This window comes from Miniopterus schreibersii, assembly GCF_964146895.1.
Source record: "Miniopterus schreibersii genome assembly, chromosome: 4".
In the NCBI taxonomy this organism is placed as follows: Eukaryota; Metazoa; Chordata; class Mammalia; order Chiroptera; family Miniopteridae; genus Miniopterus; species Miniopterus schreibersii.
Window position 1 is genome coordinate 38,460,083 of NC_138105.1, and position 18,077 is coordinate 38,478,159.

Genomic DNA, 18,077 nt, shown 5'->3' on the forward strand with positions numbered 1-18,077 from the left:
TGGCGAAAGCATCCACGTGCTCTGTACCTCACCTTACGTACCTCATCTCTATCCCTTACATCATTTAATGCAAGTAACTGTTTCTCTGAGCTCTATAAGCAACTCTAGCAAATTAATCGATCCCGAGGAGGGGGTTGTGGAAACCCCCTATCTATAGCCAGCTGGTCAGGAGCGCAGGTGACAACCTGGACTTGTGATTGGTGTCTGAAGTGGGGGGGCTTCAGCCCTAACCTGTGGGATCCTAGGCTATCTCCAGGTAGCGTTAGAAATGAGTTACATTTGTAGGACGCCCAGTCAGTGTCTGCTGAGAACTGGAGAATCGCTTGGTGTGTTGGAAAACACACCTGACAACCTAATCCAGGGAGACAGGCGAACCCGGGGGACTGAGGGAGCCTTGTTGCTGTTCTGGTCCATCTGTTGCGTTGGGCTTAGCCTGACGCCACGTCTGAAATCCTTGCCATTCCCTAAGTAGGGACCATGCCCTGTGGGGAAAGGGCAAAGCTCCCCCTTCCCCGCTCCGGTTCCTTTGGCTGGTTGAATAATCAACTCGACGGGAGAGACTGAGGAGAGAAAATCTCTCTCTTGCGAACGGGAATCGCCTATACAGGAGAGTCAGAGACCCCGTGTACACGAGAGGTTCAGGGATAGAAAGGGAAGGGGAGGCACATGTGACATCCTGAGCTCGGGAAGGGGTGAGGCACTTCGGGGCTTCAGAGGCTCGTGGCAGGAGGGTAAGAAAAGCAGATGTTCTGTGATGAGTTGTTTCCCCTGTCGTACAAACAGCTCGAGAAAGAGGTCATCTCTGACAATCTCTTCCTATGGGCAAGGCCTCTAATTCAAATTCCTCCAGATAGTTACGGTGAGGTGGGGGGAGGGGAGGCAGAACTTTCTCTTGAGCCTGCAGGTTCTCGGTGGCTTTTAGCTCAGACTAATCTGCATGCCACAGAGGCACTTCTAGGGGTGGCTCCTATGAGCCCCTGTACCCACCTCCCGAGATCAATGAGGTGTCTGCAAGATGCCAGGAGTTGTTCAGGCAGAAGGAATCCACAGATTCCTGGAGCACATTATTGTTATCTTTGTTTCTGTTTAACCAAGGACCGGCCAGGGGGAAAAGGCATTACATCATCCAGGCAGCCTCTCATTGGCTGCCCATTCCCCAGGGGGAGGGTCTCTTTCCAGTTGCTTGGTTCTTCCAAGCATCCTGTGCAGCACAGAGGACTGTCCTGTCACTTCAGTTTCCAGGTTCAGCGCCTCTGATGTCCCTAGGTTAGGGCAAGGGATGAGATAACACCAGGATGGTAAATTTAAGTTGACAACGGTGCACCTTAGACTAAGCTGCTCCAAGCCTCCTGCTTTCCTTTTAAGGCTGCTTTCGGTTTTGCAGCACAACATTAATCCATAATGTAATATGCATGAGGGACAGGGATAATGAAATTGTGACACTGGCTCTTCTATTTTGCGTCCTCTAAGATGGGATACAAATGAATTGGTTCTGTCGGTGCGTTTGTCACAAAGCTTCCATTTACAGTTCCTGCAAGGACGGCTGCCCGTGGGCTTATGAGTTTCAGGTGCCTTCTCAGTTTTCATTATCTGTCTCATTTCTTGAAGGTTAATGAAGTGATTTTTTTTCTTGAAAAGTCTTATACAATGAGGTTGAAGAAAAGGAGGAAATCGTCACAATATCTTTTCTCCAGGCTTTAATTTGATGTTCCTTTTGGATGAGGAGAGGAAAGAAAATGAATATCCCATTTCTCTGGCAGTTAAAAATCTACATAATTCATCAAACAGTCCCAATCATTTGATTGAAAAAAAATGTAAAGAATAAAATTTCAAAGGGATTTTATTTAAAAATAATCACTGGGCATGTACCATAATAAAACTTTTAATGCCCATTTTATTTTTCATTTCTGAGGTCATTTTTAGTGAAATGACTTGGTAACTAGAACCAGAGCAATGGCCTGGGAGATAAAGCTCCTTGGTTTCTGAAATAATGAAAAGTAGCACATGCTGGTGATTTAGTCTTTCGCAGGAACTCCAAGCTCCCTCGAAGTGGTCTTGCCCCATCCACGGCACGTTCCCTCAGGCCTGGGGGGGCTGGAGGTGGGGAACATGACCATGCCTGCTACCTTTCTCCTGGCCTGGAGGGAGCCCTGGGAGGTGCCATGACTTTTCTGAGGACATGCAGCCCCTGGATCAAGTGAAGCCCAGGGGCTGGGAACTCCTGGGAAGAGTCCTACCTGTATATGGCTCTCCCAGAGTTACACTCCCGCAGCCTCTCGGGGCCAGGGAGGCTTCAGGGCAGCCAGGCCTCCTGAAGCCAGTTAGCGTCGCAGAACTCAGGGAGACCTGACCCAGGATGTGTGTTTTCCTGTCACTCACATTAATCTCTCTGGAACACAGACCAATTTCACTGCAATGGTGTACAAAGGCATCCTTCAATAAAACTGTGTTTTGTGAAGGGCTTTTCTGTTTTCAGAGAGAGTTTGGGGTGATATTTTTACGTCTGAATGTTCAGAACCAATATGGTTTGTGGTTCAAAGCTCAGGCTGTGGAGTTAGACCTGGCTGGACTCCTGGATTCAACACTTACTAGCCGTGTGGCCTTGTCAATGAAAACTTTCTGAGCCTTAGTTTACTTTTGTGTAAAACTGGGATACTAAATCCACATAGAAAACTTGGTTACGGAGTCAATAAGATTATATATAAATGCTTAGCACAATGCCAAGCACATAGTAAATACTCAAAGAAATTAAATTTCCTCTTCTTACACTACTGTTGTAAATCTCATATATTGTTGGAAAGCTCTAAATTGCTGAATCCCTTTCTCTCTGCACAATAACCCAAGTGTGTGTATCTGGAAAAGATGGAGTGGAGAAAGAAATAGTTTTGGTCTCCACTTACTGAGTCCCTCGCTTGGGTTCTTAGAGGTGGGGTCAAGGCTGGAGTAATTCCCCTGGTGTCTCCAGCCCCACCATGAGCAACCCAAAGGGGCTCTGTCAGGTTTAGGGTCTGGAGCCTGCAGAGAGCAGTGGCCGGGCCCCTCTTCCAAAGGGCTCTGCCCACTGCTCCTGTTTCCCTATACTTTCTGCTGTTTGCTGGAATTGGAAACAGTCTACTGGGCTAACATTTTAGAGGACAGAACATTTCCAATCCTTAAAAAATAAAATCTTTCCACAGAAGTGTTTCAGCTGGAGACAGAGTAGAGGCTCTGATGGTTCTGGTAAATAAAGTTAGGCAATCGCTTCTCCCATCAATCTATTCACAGCTACTGACGCTGGGAGGGGTGAGGAGTCTCCTCTGGAACACAGGAGCCTGCTGACAGCCAGGCCCACTCACCACAAAGGGCCACAAGAGCACTGTTTCCAGAACTGCCTTCTACCCAGGCCCCACACTTTCATGCCCAGGGGAGAAAAGAGCTTTGTGCCTGAATTGAAAGGGCTGGTGACTAAGGCGAGTGATATTCTGGGGCTCGAGAACCCTTGTGCTTTCAACTCCCTGAGTGTAACCAGAGAATGCTCTGACTTCACCAGAGAGATGAAGCTTGTCTCCAACATGGAGTTCCAGAGGAGTGCCAACCCCATGGGCACCCCGGGGGAGCAGCCATCAGCTTGGAGGGGCTTCTCTGGGGTTGGGTTAAGGTCCCCTCTCAGCCAAACTTGCAACTTTAGTGATGCTATAAATACACACCCTGGGAATTCCCTAATACACACAAGGGAGGGGAATTTGATGTCCAGCTGGCGGAGGCCGTGAGTCATGGAGATTTGGATAGTAACATGGATGAAATCTCACTGTGGTCACAGACTAGTGAAGCCTGAGATATTTTGGCTATGGAGACACAGAAACAATTTGCACAATATGTATTCTTCAGGGTTTTGCATCAATTCTCGAATCTAACCATTTACTGTCATTCACTAAAGAAGCCCAGAACAGCTCAAGATTTAAGCTGTGTCGTCTGGAGGCCCATTTGGTGGAAAACACAACCCCTAGTGAATGGCAAATGACATGGTTGGGCTACTTCACTACAGTGACTGATTTGACCAGAGGCTTGGCACAGTGCGCCAGACTTGCCGTCAAGACAGTAGAATTTGAGGCCTCCCACTTGTCTAGTGGTTATCCTGATTCTTGGGGTGACCACACTGTTCTTCAGCAATACTTTAGAGCCTTTTAAAATGGTTTCTCTGAGTGGTTTTCCCTCACACCGTCACCAGTGCTACTAAGAACAGCAAGGCCTTTCCCTCAGGAACCTAGAATTAGGACCATGGTGTGACTCCAGCAGTGATAGCTCAGGACTCAGCCTTGATGGCTCTTCCAGACCTGCTCAGAGCATTGCATGGGCTCAGGGTGGAGATGTGGGGGTCCCAGGATGTGGGTAGCATTGAAAGCCACAAGACCCCTGAGGTCAACCCTGGCGGGAGGAGAGTAGATGGAAGAAGGGAGCCACACCAGCATTGGAGGACCCAGCTAAGAGACTGCCGGCGGTAGCCAGGGAGGTAGGCGGGGGAACAGGAGAGCATGAGGTCCTGGAAGCCGAGGGAAGAGGCTGCCAAGGAGGAAGGAGCGATTAAAGCCTTATTTTCACTATGGCATTGGGGTTGCAAATCCTCAAACCTGAGTTTTCCTGTAAAAGTTGAAATTTCCTCTGGTTTTCTGTATTAAGATTTTGCAATTTTCTGCTCTTTTACGATGTGGGAAAGCCAGTGACATCTGCTTGACATTATCACCACTACCCTTGTTATCTTCTAATGAAGTCTATTTTCAAAGTGTTTTGTTTTCGTTTTCCTCGGCAAAGGCTTTTCACCGGGTCAGCATTCAGAGCATTTGACTCAGAAGGGGGAAAAAGCATCTGGCTCAGACGCCTTTTGCATGCAAACGCCGGCTCAACACCTCCACTCAATGTCACATAAGCATCTCAACCCTGAAGCATCCAACACTGAGCTCCTGGGCTCCTCTCCCAAACAAGACCCCCCCCCCCCCTTCCTCCATCCCAGTAAAGAGCAGGTTGCACTATCCTGGGCTAAAATAACTTAGAGTCATAGTCATGCATTGAACAGTGACTCCCTAAAAGATATGTCCCTGTCCCAGTACATGTGAATGTGACCTTATTTGGGAATAGGGTCTTTACAGATATAATTAAATGAAGGACATTTAGATCATCCTGGAATATCTGTGTGGGCCCTAAATCCAATGACAAGTGTCTTCATAGAGACAAAAATGGAGATGACAGACATGGAGAAGGCCAGGTGAGGGTGGAGGCAGAGCTGAGGGGCGCCTGGGTGCCCTGACCGGGAATCGAACCTCGATCTCCCGGATCCTAGGTCAATGCTCAACCGCTGAGCCAGGCCCGGCTGGGCCTTTCTCTTTCTTTTGAGCCTGTCTCTCAGCAACTCCTGTTGGCCTCACCTTCAAAATACACCCACTTCTCACAACCACCACTGCTGCCAACCCGGTTTGAGATTCTAGCGTCTTAGCTGGAATATTGCAACCCTACTAGTCGCCCTGGTTCTGCTCTTGACGCCCCTCGGTGATCCATGTTAGATCGTGTCATTCCTCTAGCTGCCACCTCAGAGTAAGATCGAAGGTCTTACTAATAATGGACTTCCTCTGTTATGTCTCTAACCTCATCTTAGATGATTTCCCTCTTGCTTACTCTGCTCCAGCCACTATGACCCCTTTGCTTTTTCTTGTACATACCAGTCATGCTTCTTTCTGCCTCAGGGCCTTTGCACTGACTTTTGTTTTTGTCTGAAACACTCTTCCCCCAGATACCTGCATGGCTAACTTCCTTATCTCATTCAAGTCTTACATATCATCTTCTCAGCGAGATTTTTTCTGACCACCCTATTTAAAATTACAACTCTTGTACACACTCCATCCACCTTCTCCATAGCTCTTATTGCTATCTAGATACCCTGTATCTTACTTGTTTATTTTATTTCATGTTTTTCTCCACCTGTTGGAAGGTAGGATCTCTATGGATAGGGAATTTGGGGGGGGGGCCTTTTTTAAAATTCTCACCTGAGGATATGTTTTTATTGATTTTAGAGAGAGAGGAAGGGAGAAAGAGAGGGAGAGAAACATTGGTGTGAGAGAACAACATCTGTTGTTTGGTTGCCTCCCATATGTGCCCTGACTGGGAATCGAACCTGCAACCTTTTGGTGTATGGGGTGTTGCTCCAACCAACTGAGCCACACCTGCTAGGGCTGGGGAAAACCAAGAATACAGTTCAGTGGTGTGAAGCACATTCACATTTTATGACCATCACCACCGTTCATCTCTAGAACTCTTTTCATCTTGCAAAACTGAAACTCAGTATCCATTAAATAATAACCCTCCTTCCCTTTCCATGCCCAGCCCCTGGCAACCACCATTCTACTTTCTGCCTTTAGGATTTTGACTATTCTAGGTGCCTCATGTAAATAAATCACACAGTATTTGTCCTTCTGTGACTGCTTTATTTCACTTAGCATGACGTTCTCAAGGTTCATCCATGTTGTCGCATAGGTCAGAATTTCCTTTCTTTTTCAGTTAAAGAGTTGTATTAGCCAGTAAACACCCGTGGTTCCCCTCCGGCTCCCCTGGATTGATCCAATTCCCTTACCACATTCATTGCCCGTTCAGTTTAGGACAAGAAACAAACTTGACTCCAGGGTGTAGCCGTGAGGTTGAAAACCATATATCACAGGGTTTCCTGAAAGCTCTGTTTCCCATGGTGCCAACCAGCTCAGCCAGGCTCACTGTCTCCTGGGTACACACAGCCTAAGGTGCTTTGCGCAAATAGGAACGTGAAACTCTGAACATGCAAAGCGAACCAAATCTGAAGGTGGTTGTTTACATTATAAATGGACTTTTTAATTTAGAAAAGAAACCAGGTTGAGTGCCTGTAGGTAGCAGCTCTCTGCTGCAAATGAGTGCTTGTTTATTTGACTAAGTGGTTGGGGGTCAGAAAAACTTCAAACTAAAATGTTAGCAGGTCAAAGTGATCCTTTGACGATCAGTCAGAAATGATGGCAAATTATCGCTAAAATAATTATGCAATCAGTGAGAAAAGAAAATTTATACGCTCCCTCCTCTCAAATCATCCTAAAATGACACTTTGAAAAACACAGTTTTGACACGAAGCTGAGCACACTCATACACGCAGCTGCCATGTGGGACAGCCTGGCCTTGCAACTCACACAGAATCACAATCGGAAGACTGTGTAGCTGTCAGCATTTTCACAGGCTCAGGAGATAAAGTAAGTCTCTTTACAGACAGGCGGGCCAGGCCAGACCCATAACTTCTCATTTACAAGCAGCACACATGCAATCTTTTTATGTACGTGTTTTGTTTAAAAAACAACAAAACAACTTGCTTTTCAATCACAATCAAGGTGTAAGGACCCTGAAAAGCACTCTAAGTCTTAACAGTCGTAAGCAGCCACTTCCAGTACAACTTTATTTCTCCAAATGACAACTAAATTGATCATACAACCATGGCTATTTGAGGAGAAAGTGTTGTAATAAACGTAACCTGACATTTTGTACTTCATAAGAAAATTGTAGTGTTCAAAATAAAATACTCAAAGGGACATTTGCAAAGCCTTCTGAGGTTATGTGCTTTATGTAACTTTTATAGACTTATTGGTTAAATACACAATTCTAGTAGATTTCTCTGAACAGTAAGGACAAAATTCAACTTCTCCATAATGAGAGAATCGCATACAGCAAGCAGCAGGTAAACTAGATTCGTGTCAATCTTGAGACTTTGAACAAGAGACAATCATTTCTGTCACCAGAGGGCACCAAAGCTCAAGTTGCTAGGAAAACTGCAAACCACAGGGACTAAAAGCCCTGACCTGTCATTCTTGTGGTCAGACAAGCCCTTACCTAATTATTTCAGAGGACAGAGAATGTCTCCTATAAGGGAATAACTTCCCTAGCTTGTTTTCACAGCCCTGTCTATTATTTAACAGCTCTCCCAGCCAAGAAAATTCTCAACACCAGCTCATTTGTTCAGTCACCTTATATGTATTTATTGAGGACTTACTACATACCAGCCCTGCGGTAGCAGTGGTGGACAAGAAAAGCAAAGCCTCCGCCCCCTTGAACTTGCAGTCGAGAAGGGAAGACTGACGCTAAACAAACACAGTTCAGTGCCATACGGGTAATGACAGGGGCAGTCAGGGAGTATCGAGCAGGGTCCTAATCTTGTCGGTGTGCATTAGTTTCCCGTGGCTTCCGTAACAAATGACAACGAACTGGGTGGCTTAAAACAACAAAAGCTTATTCCCTCACAGTTTCAGAAGCCAGAAGCGGAAACAAGGTGTTGGCAGGGCTCTACTCCCTCCCAAGGCTCTGGGTGGGGCCCCGTTCCTGCCTCTCCCTCATCTGGTGGCTCTGCGCTCCTTGGTTTGTGGCTGCATCACTCCAATTTCTGCCTCTGTGGTCATACTACGTCCTCCTCTTACCTGTGTACCTACATTATAAGGATACATGTTATTGCATTTAGGGCCTCTTATAGACTGAATTGTGTTCTCCTAAATCCATATGTTGAAGCCCTAACCCGCAATGTGACTGTATTTGGAGCTAGAGCCTTTAAGGTAATGAAGGTTAAATGAAGTCAATAGGACTGGTGGCCTTGAAGGAAGGGGAGGAGCCATGTGCCAGCCAGGGAGAGAGGTCTCACCAGAGACCAACCCTGCCAGCACCTTGACCTTGGACTTGCAGCCCCTGGAGTGCTGAGAAAATAACTTTCTGTTGTTTAAGCCGCCCAGTCTGTGAAATATTTGTGATGGCAGCCCAAGCAGACCACTACAAGGCCCACCTGGACCATCCAGGAAAATCCCCCCAGATTCTTAGCTTGATCACGTCTTTTAACGTATAAGGTAATAGTCACAGGTTCTGGGACTTTGGACATAGAATAGCCTTTTAGAGGGTAGCGGTGGAGCGAGGCACCATTCAAACCGCTAAGGAAAGCCTCCTGAGGAAGTGATATGTAAGCAGAGACCAGAAGCCTAAGTGAAGGTTAGAGGGGGCGGGGGAAGGACGGGTGTATGGGAGGCGGGGTGAGCTGTGCGGAGCAAGGGGAAAGGCAGGGAAGCAAGGCCCTCGGGAGCCTTGTCTGGGGGTCTGCATTTCATCTTAGGGGCCATGGGAGTCTTAGCGGATTTCAGAGGAGGAGGAGTGGGTGCAGGACACAATCTGATGAGCACTGTAGACCGTCAAAGTGGTTTTTGAGAAACCAGCAGACCAGTGAAGAAGGCTTTGCTACATACACTAAGCAAGGGCTGGTGACCCAGACCAGCAAGTGGCAGTGAGGATGGACAGACATTTCGAAAAGAGAATTGGAAGACTTGTCTAGTGATTGGAGGTGAGGAGTGAAGAATAGTTCCTGAGTTCCTGGCTGGAGCACGGGGGCAAGTAGTGGGGTTGTTACTATGACAAGGGGACCTGCAAGAGGAGTGTGTTGGGAGGAAGGAAGGACTAACATGCCCCATGATGAGCTGAGGGGTTTGTAGGGCAGTCTCCAAGGACAGGTGTCCAGTGGTTATTTGTCTGTATGGAGTTGTCTATATGGAGCTCAGTAGAAAGATCTAGACTAAAGGAAAAGGTCCCTTTACATGGTAAATGACGCCTTGAGAGTAAACAAGCTCATCCAGGGAGAGTCTGAAGAGTGAAAAGAGAAGAGAGCCTAAGACAGAGCCCGAGGAGAAAACACAGAACAAAGCACATCCTTTGGAAGCGAATCAGGGGGTCTAGAAAGAAGAGTGACGGGAGTGGAGAGAGAGAATATATGAGACCAGGTGGATGCTGGTGCCACAGGCAGCGCAGAGCAGGACGCAGTCTGCAGGGGACCAAAGGGAGTTTACTCCAAAAAGCTTTAGGTGGATCAGTGGAGGCTCCGGTGAAAGGCACCTGGTGCAGCGGGAGCCAGAGGCCCGCTGGAGGGGGGAGTGAGGGGCGCGGATGGAGAAAAGAGACAACCCAGGCAGAGAGGGAGGAGACAGGCTAGCAGTGGGACCAAGGGAGTCTTGATTTATTTTTTAAGATGAGAGAAAATGAATATGTTAAATGCTGATGGAAACTGTCCACAGAAAGGGAGAGACTGAAGATAAAAAGAGGAGCTGAGGAAGGTCGGGAGTCAGGAGGAAAGGACAGGTGAGGGTGACCGTCCAGGAGGAAAAGGGAAGAAGGCAGGTGTGACGATCTGGTGGCGAATGTTCTGGGTGTTCTTTTCTGGCAGCATCTATTTTCTTCTGGATGAAGCAGGGTGGGGTGATCTGCTGGGGGTGCAGGGGAGGAGCTGGGTTTGCAGCTGGAAGCTTGAAGCACTCACCCTGGAGATCAGAAGAGAGTTGACCCAAGAATCAAGGCGGGGCTGTAGAGGTCAGAGAAGTTGTCTGGGGAGGAAGGAGTCAGCTAGTTGGGAGGGTAAGAGGTTCCTGTGTTACGTATGTTTTCCAAGGAAGAGCTGGTATGACAAGTCCAGGGTGTGCCCGTGAAGTGAGGAGCTCTGGTCATCATTGTGGATCTTGGGGTCACCTAAGACGCTAACAATTCTTGGGGTGGAAAGAACTCAAACCAAGAGCCAAAATCCTCTCAGGAAGACAGCAGCTTGCATGGAGTAGGGTTTTGAGGAGAGTGGAGGAGTTCTGGTGCCAGGAGGCTGGACTCACTATGGAAACGGTGCTCCTCTGGCTGACAAAGGTCTACAAACCAGTCTAAGGATGGCCTGTATTTTGTTTTCCAAACTGTGATAAAAGCTAATTAAGTTGCCTTGGCATAAAAAATTACCCTGAATGATCTACCAATGGGTCCAGTCAACTGTGCAATAAGTGAATGCAGCAGGAAAAAAAATCTGCAAATGGTCAAAGGTTGTTTTTATAAAGATGTTCCCTTAACAAGTGTCAATGACTTCACTTCAAAGCCAAACAGTGTTTTGCATTATAAACTGGTTTGCAGTACCCATTCTTGGATAACTTTCTCTAAGTGGGTTTCATCCAGAGTTGGCTAAATCTCTACTTTAAATGCCACAGTTAAGCCTCATAATTCATTTCTGTCTTAGTGGAAATGGAACAGAGCTGACCACTGTCTCATCATAATAGCTTTTAATATCCTCACTGAAGACAGCTATTGGTTTCACACACTCGGCCTTCTTTTTCCCGAGCCAAATCCTGCTCCTGTTAGCTTTTTCACAGTGTATATTTCTCTACCCCTTAATAATTTTATATGTAAGCCTAAAAATCCCCCTTTGCAAAAGCAACAGATTGGATAGAACCATGTGTTTTTTTATGAGCATCTAAAGACAGGTCAGCACTGGGACATGGGAGATACCATGTCTAGGAAAATTTCTACTGTAATGAGGAATTATTTTTTTGCAGATATGAATTTTGCAACCCATTGGGCAAGTTTGGGTCTCTCTTTCTCTGCGCTTCAGTGGAATGAAATCAGTCTAGGGTGTGTTTCTTATGACAAACGTCTCTACTGATTAGCAAGTGGTAGCAGTGAAGGCTAGTATATGCCATTAAGCGAGAAGGTACAATGTCCAGGCTCTGGGCTGTCTTCTGTACACCTCATTTAAACATCACAAAGCTGCCATGAGGAGGTACTTTTATTATCCCCATTTTGTGCACAAGGAAACGAGCTTAGAGCTTGGGTCCATGCCTGATTGATTCAAAGTTAGATCAGTCTAAATCCAAAATCCATGCTATGATAAGAATGCAGGGCCTGTGCGTGTGTGTGTGCTTGAGAGAGAGAGAGAGAGAGGTTGGTGGTGGTGAAGGTGTGGGCACAGGCAGGGACAGGCATGTAAAGAGAATAGAGAGGATGGCAAAAGGTTTGGGACTGAGGAGAGCAGAGAAACATCAGAACTAAGAAAAAAGTAAAGGCGCACAGGTATGTATTTAATGGCAACACTATAAAATGAGCTGTGGGGAACCCTTGTCTCTTCAATGTGCTTTTTCACTACATGGTGATCATAGGGGTTGGGGACAGCTCTAGAATAACTTCCTAACAGCATTCTGATTTCCTTATTTGTAAGCATCGCTTCTTGGGTGGAAGCAGACAAGTGACTGGGTTGACCGGTCAGATGTTCGTCGCACTCTAGAATTCGCCTCTGGGTGTGCCATCTCCTCCTCCAGGCAGGTCCTCATCGAGTTTTCCTGCCACAGGGTTACTGTTAACCTTGGAGTTTAAACCTCAGCTCAATTCTATTTCACTGATCTTTCCGTATGCCAGAATCACAGTCTTGGTTATTAATGCTTTGTAACATGTTTCTAAATTGAGAAGTATGAGTCCTCCAACTTGGTTCTTATTTTTCAGAATTCCTTTGGTTATTCTGGGTCCCTTGCATTTCCATATAAATTTTAGGATCAGCTTGTCCATTCATTTCCGCAAAAAAGGCATTTAAAATTTTGCTAGGGATCATATTGAGTCTGTGGATCACTTTGGGGAATATTACCACCTGAACAATGTTGCCTTCCATCCATGAATTTGGGAAGTTTTTCCATTTACTTAGGTCTTCTTTCATTTCTTTCAATGATGCTTTGCAGTTTGCAGTTTGCAGTATACACATCTTGCATATGTTTTGTTAAATTTATTCCTCAATATTTTACTATTTTTGATGCTATTGTAAATGGAATTATTTTTTTAATTTCACATCCAAATTGTTCACTGTTAGTTTATAGAAATATAATTGATTTTTGTAGGTGGATATTGTGCCCAGCAACCTTGCTGAACTTGTTTATTAGCTCTAATATAGTAGCTTTTTTTTTCTTTCTGGTGGATTATTTGGAATTTACTACATACAAGATTATCTCATCTGCAAATAGAGATAGTTTTATTTCTTTTCCACAGGGATGCCTTCTATTTCATTTTCTTGCCTGGTTGCCCTGGCTAGAACCTACAGTTCAATACTGAGTAGAAGCGGTAGGGACAGACAGCCTCGTCTTGCTCCTGATCTTAGAGGGGAAGCATTCAGCTTTTCAACACTATGTGTGATGTTGGCTGTGGGTTTTCCCATAGATGTCGTTCATTAGGTTGAGAAAATTCCCTTCCATTTCCAGTTTGTTGAGTATTTTTACCATGAAAGCATGCTAGAATTAAATACAACACCAGACTCGTGTTCTGAGTTTCAGAACTCTTCAGATGGCAGGTAGAGGAGGTGTGGGAACGTTCTGTTTATATTGCAGCCTAGAGTAGGATAAAATATGTGAGTTGGTATATTGTGGGCCTCAGCTCATTTTAAGCAAGGTCTTGAATTTCTATGGCACTGTTCTCTAAGTAGCTAACAATATTACCCATCCTGGATCTAACTCATCCCCCCCATTCCTTTAGAGACAGATAGGTGGGTGGCATATGATCTGAGGAAGATGTAGCCACCAAATGGCTGCTCACACTAAAAATATCTACCGTGGTATAGATGGAAAAGCCACGGCTTTCATCTACTCCACGCTAGGAGCATAAACGTCTGACTTTTCTGGTGAATGTGATGGATGCAGGTAGCCCAGAGCAGGAGGATCTGGCCAGCCCGATAGAGAACTTTCTCCGTTTCACTTAGGGCTGGAGAGACTCCCAATGTCTACAGTTCCCTCAATGGCCGTTAGAGTCACTGAGGAGAAAAAAACACAACTTCAGAAAACCTAGCGTGAATAACGGCAGCAAGAGAGGTTCCTGGTTGTAGCCCACTCAAACATTTTTGAAATGTAGGTCAGATCGAGAGGAAGTGAAATAAACTTCCTGTTGCATTTTCATTTATAGCGTGTGTCTGGAAATCTCTAAATGTAATTTCTTGGTGTAAAATAAACTGCAGAAATCTGGGATGCGTCAGTCTGCTTTATGTTTATTGGAGCTATTCTATTTGAAGCTGAAATGTTGTAAAAATGAGATAGTGGAGTGAAGAGCTATAATTAGTTTAACAGACATGACCGCCTTCCTCAATTGAAAAGCTGTCAAGATCTCAACAATCAGATCCAAAAAAGATCCAGGAATCCCATAAAATCCTGTCTCCTAGGAAAGATAACATTTTTGTTTGGTTGCTACACATCCTTTTCTGTATTTTACTACCTTCTACCCACGTTTTTGTCTTAAAAAAAAAAAAGTACTATCTGAAGAGAAAGTCACAGTGTTTTTAAAGCTTTGAATTGGTTGGGACAACTTGGATGTTTTGATGATCCCCAAACAAACTCTCAAAATGAACAGGATTTGAGCAAAATTGTAAAAATCTCATCGCTGCAGTGTGGCAGACGTCACCATTGACTTTGTCTACAGTCTACTTTGATTTTGGATTTTCCTTCTAAATTGAGATGAGAACCTATTAGCTGTTAAAGTAATGTTATTTGATAAAAGCTACTTGGTGATGATGAATGTTACCTGATGCCATGGGTAGCCGGAGCTCTGATTTTGTGGTCATGTTCGCCTCCTTCAGGTGAAGGTGATCCTATTTCCCATTGAGGGGGGAATCATAATTTTGCTGAGCCAATTGTGGTAATGCCATTTTCCTGGCCAGTGATTGGTTTAAGAATGGGCTTCTGACCTAATAAGATAGGAGGGACGCTGGGGAAGCTTCCTGGAGAAGGTGTCCTCTCTTTCATTGGAGGCTGTTGTATCGGTAATGCCTACAAGAATGGTAGCATCTTGTGATCCTTCATGATATCATGAAATCATCAAGCCCTGAAGCAACCCACATTGAGACTTTTAAAAATGTGAGATAATTAATCTTTCTTAATGTGTAAACCAAAATCAGCAAGGACTTTCTGTTACTTATTTCCCCAGACACTCTATTACTGTAGCAAAGAAAATACCTTTATAATGCTACTGGGGAGAAAGCCTTCAGCTTCATGGGCCAGGACTTGGCCTCTGGGAGATTAGAAAGGCCTCATAAGATTGAGCCAAGAGCCCTGAACTTAGGGTCAGAATAACTAGCCCTAAATCACACCTACCACCTGCTACTTGTGAGATCTCAGGCAGGTGGTTTAGTCTGTCTGTGGCTCAAATTAACGATACTAACTCATGGGCTGGTTGTGAAGGTTAAAAAGCGTGTGAAAGGCCATCAGATGGAGTCTCCTTGAACGCAAAGATTACATTGTGCTTATATTTGTATCCCTGTCACCCACTGGCCTACATAAAGCAGCAAATACTTATATATCACCTACTCTGCGCCAATACCTTTCATGTATTTTTAAGTATTTTTCATGTACTAAATCATTTAATTCTCACAAAAACAGGAGTATTATTACTCCTTTTTAGACAAAGAAATGCTCAGAGATTAAGTAATTTGCCCAAGGTTGTCCAGATTGGAAGTAGTAGAGCCAGGATTTAAATCCAGACACAGTAGGAGCTGGATTTCTACATAGTAGGGGCTCGATATTTGTTAAATGGGTGACTGTACTAGTAAGAATTCAATTAATGTTTATAGAACAAATGAGACATAGTAGTTGAATAACAATTTAATGCTCTTAAGAAAGAATGCAATACTATGATTTTTTTCTGTTGGAAAAAAAAAGTTCTTCGAAGTTTACTGGGCTTCTGTGACCACGTGTTAATTGGGGTGCATCTTTCCGTGGTAATGAGAGTGGCCCCCTAGGCAGCCACTAGCAGAATCAGGCCTGAATACAAGGACTGTTGTCTGGAGAGCCTCTGAAATGAAGAGCATGCCTAGTTTCTCTGTTACCTCCTCTCCCAAATGGCTTGTGAGAGCACATGCTGGGGCTCTTCTGGCTACTAGAACATGCTGGTCACACACCCATAACTAGTTGCAGCTAAGGATTGGTTAGGTAGGTGAGTTTTTCTTGGTGCTCTGCCATGTTCCCATTCCCTGTGGCACTCCTACACCTCTGTCCCCATCCTCAGCATCAGTACCGCTCTGCTCGCCACACTGCCAGCCACCCCCCCACCCCCCACTAAAACCTGTGGACCACAAGCAGTGCTGAAGGAAAGAATTCTAGCAATAAAATCAAACACATAAATGACAAATATGTAACAAATTCCACACTAAGATTATAACCGACTCATAGCCTAATGAATGTGTTCTTCCCTTGAGGACATTAATAGAAGGACATTTTTCAACTCCAAGAGGTCAAGTTGACAGGACAGCAGGAAAGAGTTGGTTTGGGAAGGAAGAGTGACAAGTGACATCTTAGAAGAAGGCCACTTAGCCTTCTTGCCAGACCATACATTTAATTGTCTCCATGATCCTATTACCTCTGCAGTATGTGGCCTTCCTCTTTCCTTCTCTGTGCCTTCTTTCATTTCCTCCACACCATCCTCCTTCCCTTCTTCCCAGGAAAGCCACAATTTCCATTTTTTGTCTAGAGTCTCTTATAGGACGCAGAAACTTAGCCTTAGAATTGGTCTTTGTGGAAATATTGCATTCAGATCACTCTATGTTCCAGAACTCATACATCTTATAGACATAAACAGAGCAAGTTTAACAGTCTTATAGAAAAGAGGACCTGATCAACATTAAACTCTAAGCTAGCACTGTCCAACAAAAATATAATGCAAGCCACAAATGTGAACCACGTATGTAATTTAAATTTTCTGGTAACCACCTTAGAAAAGTAAAAAGAAACAAGTGTAATCAATTTTAATAATATATTTTATTTAACCCAATGTACTAAAAATATAATAATTTCCACATGTAGTCAACATAAAATTATTAATGAGATAGTTTATTTTTTCATACTAAACTTTGAAATCCAGTATGCCACATATCAGTTCAGACTAGCCACATGGCTGGTACTCAGCCGTTCCCTGAGGCTGGTGGCTACCGTATCGGAGACTGCTGCTCTAAACTAGTCATGTCTTTTCACATATTCTTCTAATTTTTCTAAACAGTTACATACATTTTTTGCATGTATCTAACCAATGTTCAAGCTTGCTTGGATTCTTTCCCCCTGAATTACTGTATACATGTATCTATGTCACATAGTATATACATATACTGTATATAGTCACATAATTCCATGCTGTATGCGTTATATATATTTAAATGTACACTTATCTCTATGATGGGTGTGGCTCATATAAACGGCCTACCATTTGTAAAGTCGATCTAATGCTCTTCTGTTGTGTTATTATACTGACTGTTCTGACATTCTTCCATTGGGCATCTGGGCAGTTTACCACTGTTCTCTCTTACAAGTATTACTGCTACAAATGCTTTTTTTTTAAAAAGCGCGGAATTCATTTTATCCTTTCTATCACTCTCCTTTCTTCCTTCCTTATTCTGCTCTCTCTCCCAGGATTACAGAAAGTGGTTGGACACCCTCCGTCTCCACTGTGCAAGTGCTCCCGGAGGTATTACATCTTCTGTGACAGTCAGCTACCACGCCTGGGCCTAAGTGGTTAATCCAGGAAAGTGGAGAGAAGGAACAAAGGGTGGCGGTGGGAGATGTTAAGCAAACAGCTTCTTTCATAAGGGCTTTCGCAGGAGAAAAGAAAGGCCCCCTCATTTTGAAGTCTAACAAGGATGTAGCAACACATTAGAAAACACATGCACGAGTGTGGATATAGCCCTCCACGCAGCCCGAGCGCCTGAAGACGACAATGAAAAAGCTATTATGCCTCCTATTACAAAGGTGACGGGCTGGATATAATTAGGGATTAGATCTGAGATTCCCAGTACATACCCCGCGTCTTGGGAACTTGACAAGCTGCCATCACTCCGAGGTCCTTGAGGGAAGCAGTGCTGCCTCTGGCTTAATCGGGGAGGGGGCATCGGGGGACCTGCCCAGAGTGAGCCACTTATCACATTGCTAATGAACGGGGAGGCCCTCTAAGAGGGGGCTGGCGCGATGGTGTCACTTTCCCTTTGTTGTGTGCACATCAGCTGGCATCTCTGCAGGGGCGGTGACTTGTCAGCAAGGAGACAAGTTGCTAGGTAACCAGGAAGTATGAGGGAAGCCCCCTCCCCCACTCCCAGGGACGCCGAGTGCCAAGAGGGCCCCAGGAAGGATTTGGCAGTTAAAAAACAAAACAACTACAGCTTTTAAGATGGAAAAATTAAGCACTACCCTAAGGAGTGGCAGGCTGCTACTTTTTGTTTGTTTGTTTTTGGAAGGGGAAGGCTGATTGGAAGAGAAGGGCTGTGACCTAGG

General features: G+C 44.9%; 1 long non-coding RNA gene across 1 annotated transcript in view; it reads right to left on the reverse strand.

Moving 5' to 3' along the window:
- The window catches only part of LOC308555937, a 37,342-nt gene extending 19,540 nt beyond the window's left edge, over window positions 1–17,802 (reverse strand). Inside the window, exon 1 of the long non-coding RNA XR_013998655.1 lies at window positions 17,610–17,802. This is a non-coding gene — a long non-coding RNA (uncharacterized lncRNA). The remainder of the gene's footprint in view (window positions 1–17,609) is intronic.
- Window positions 17,803–18,077: the final 275 nt, after the last annotated feature.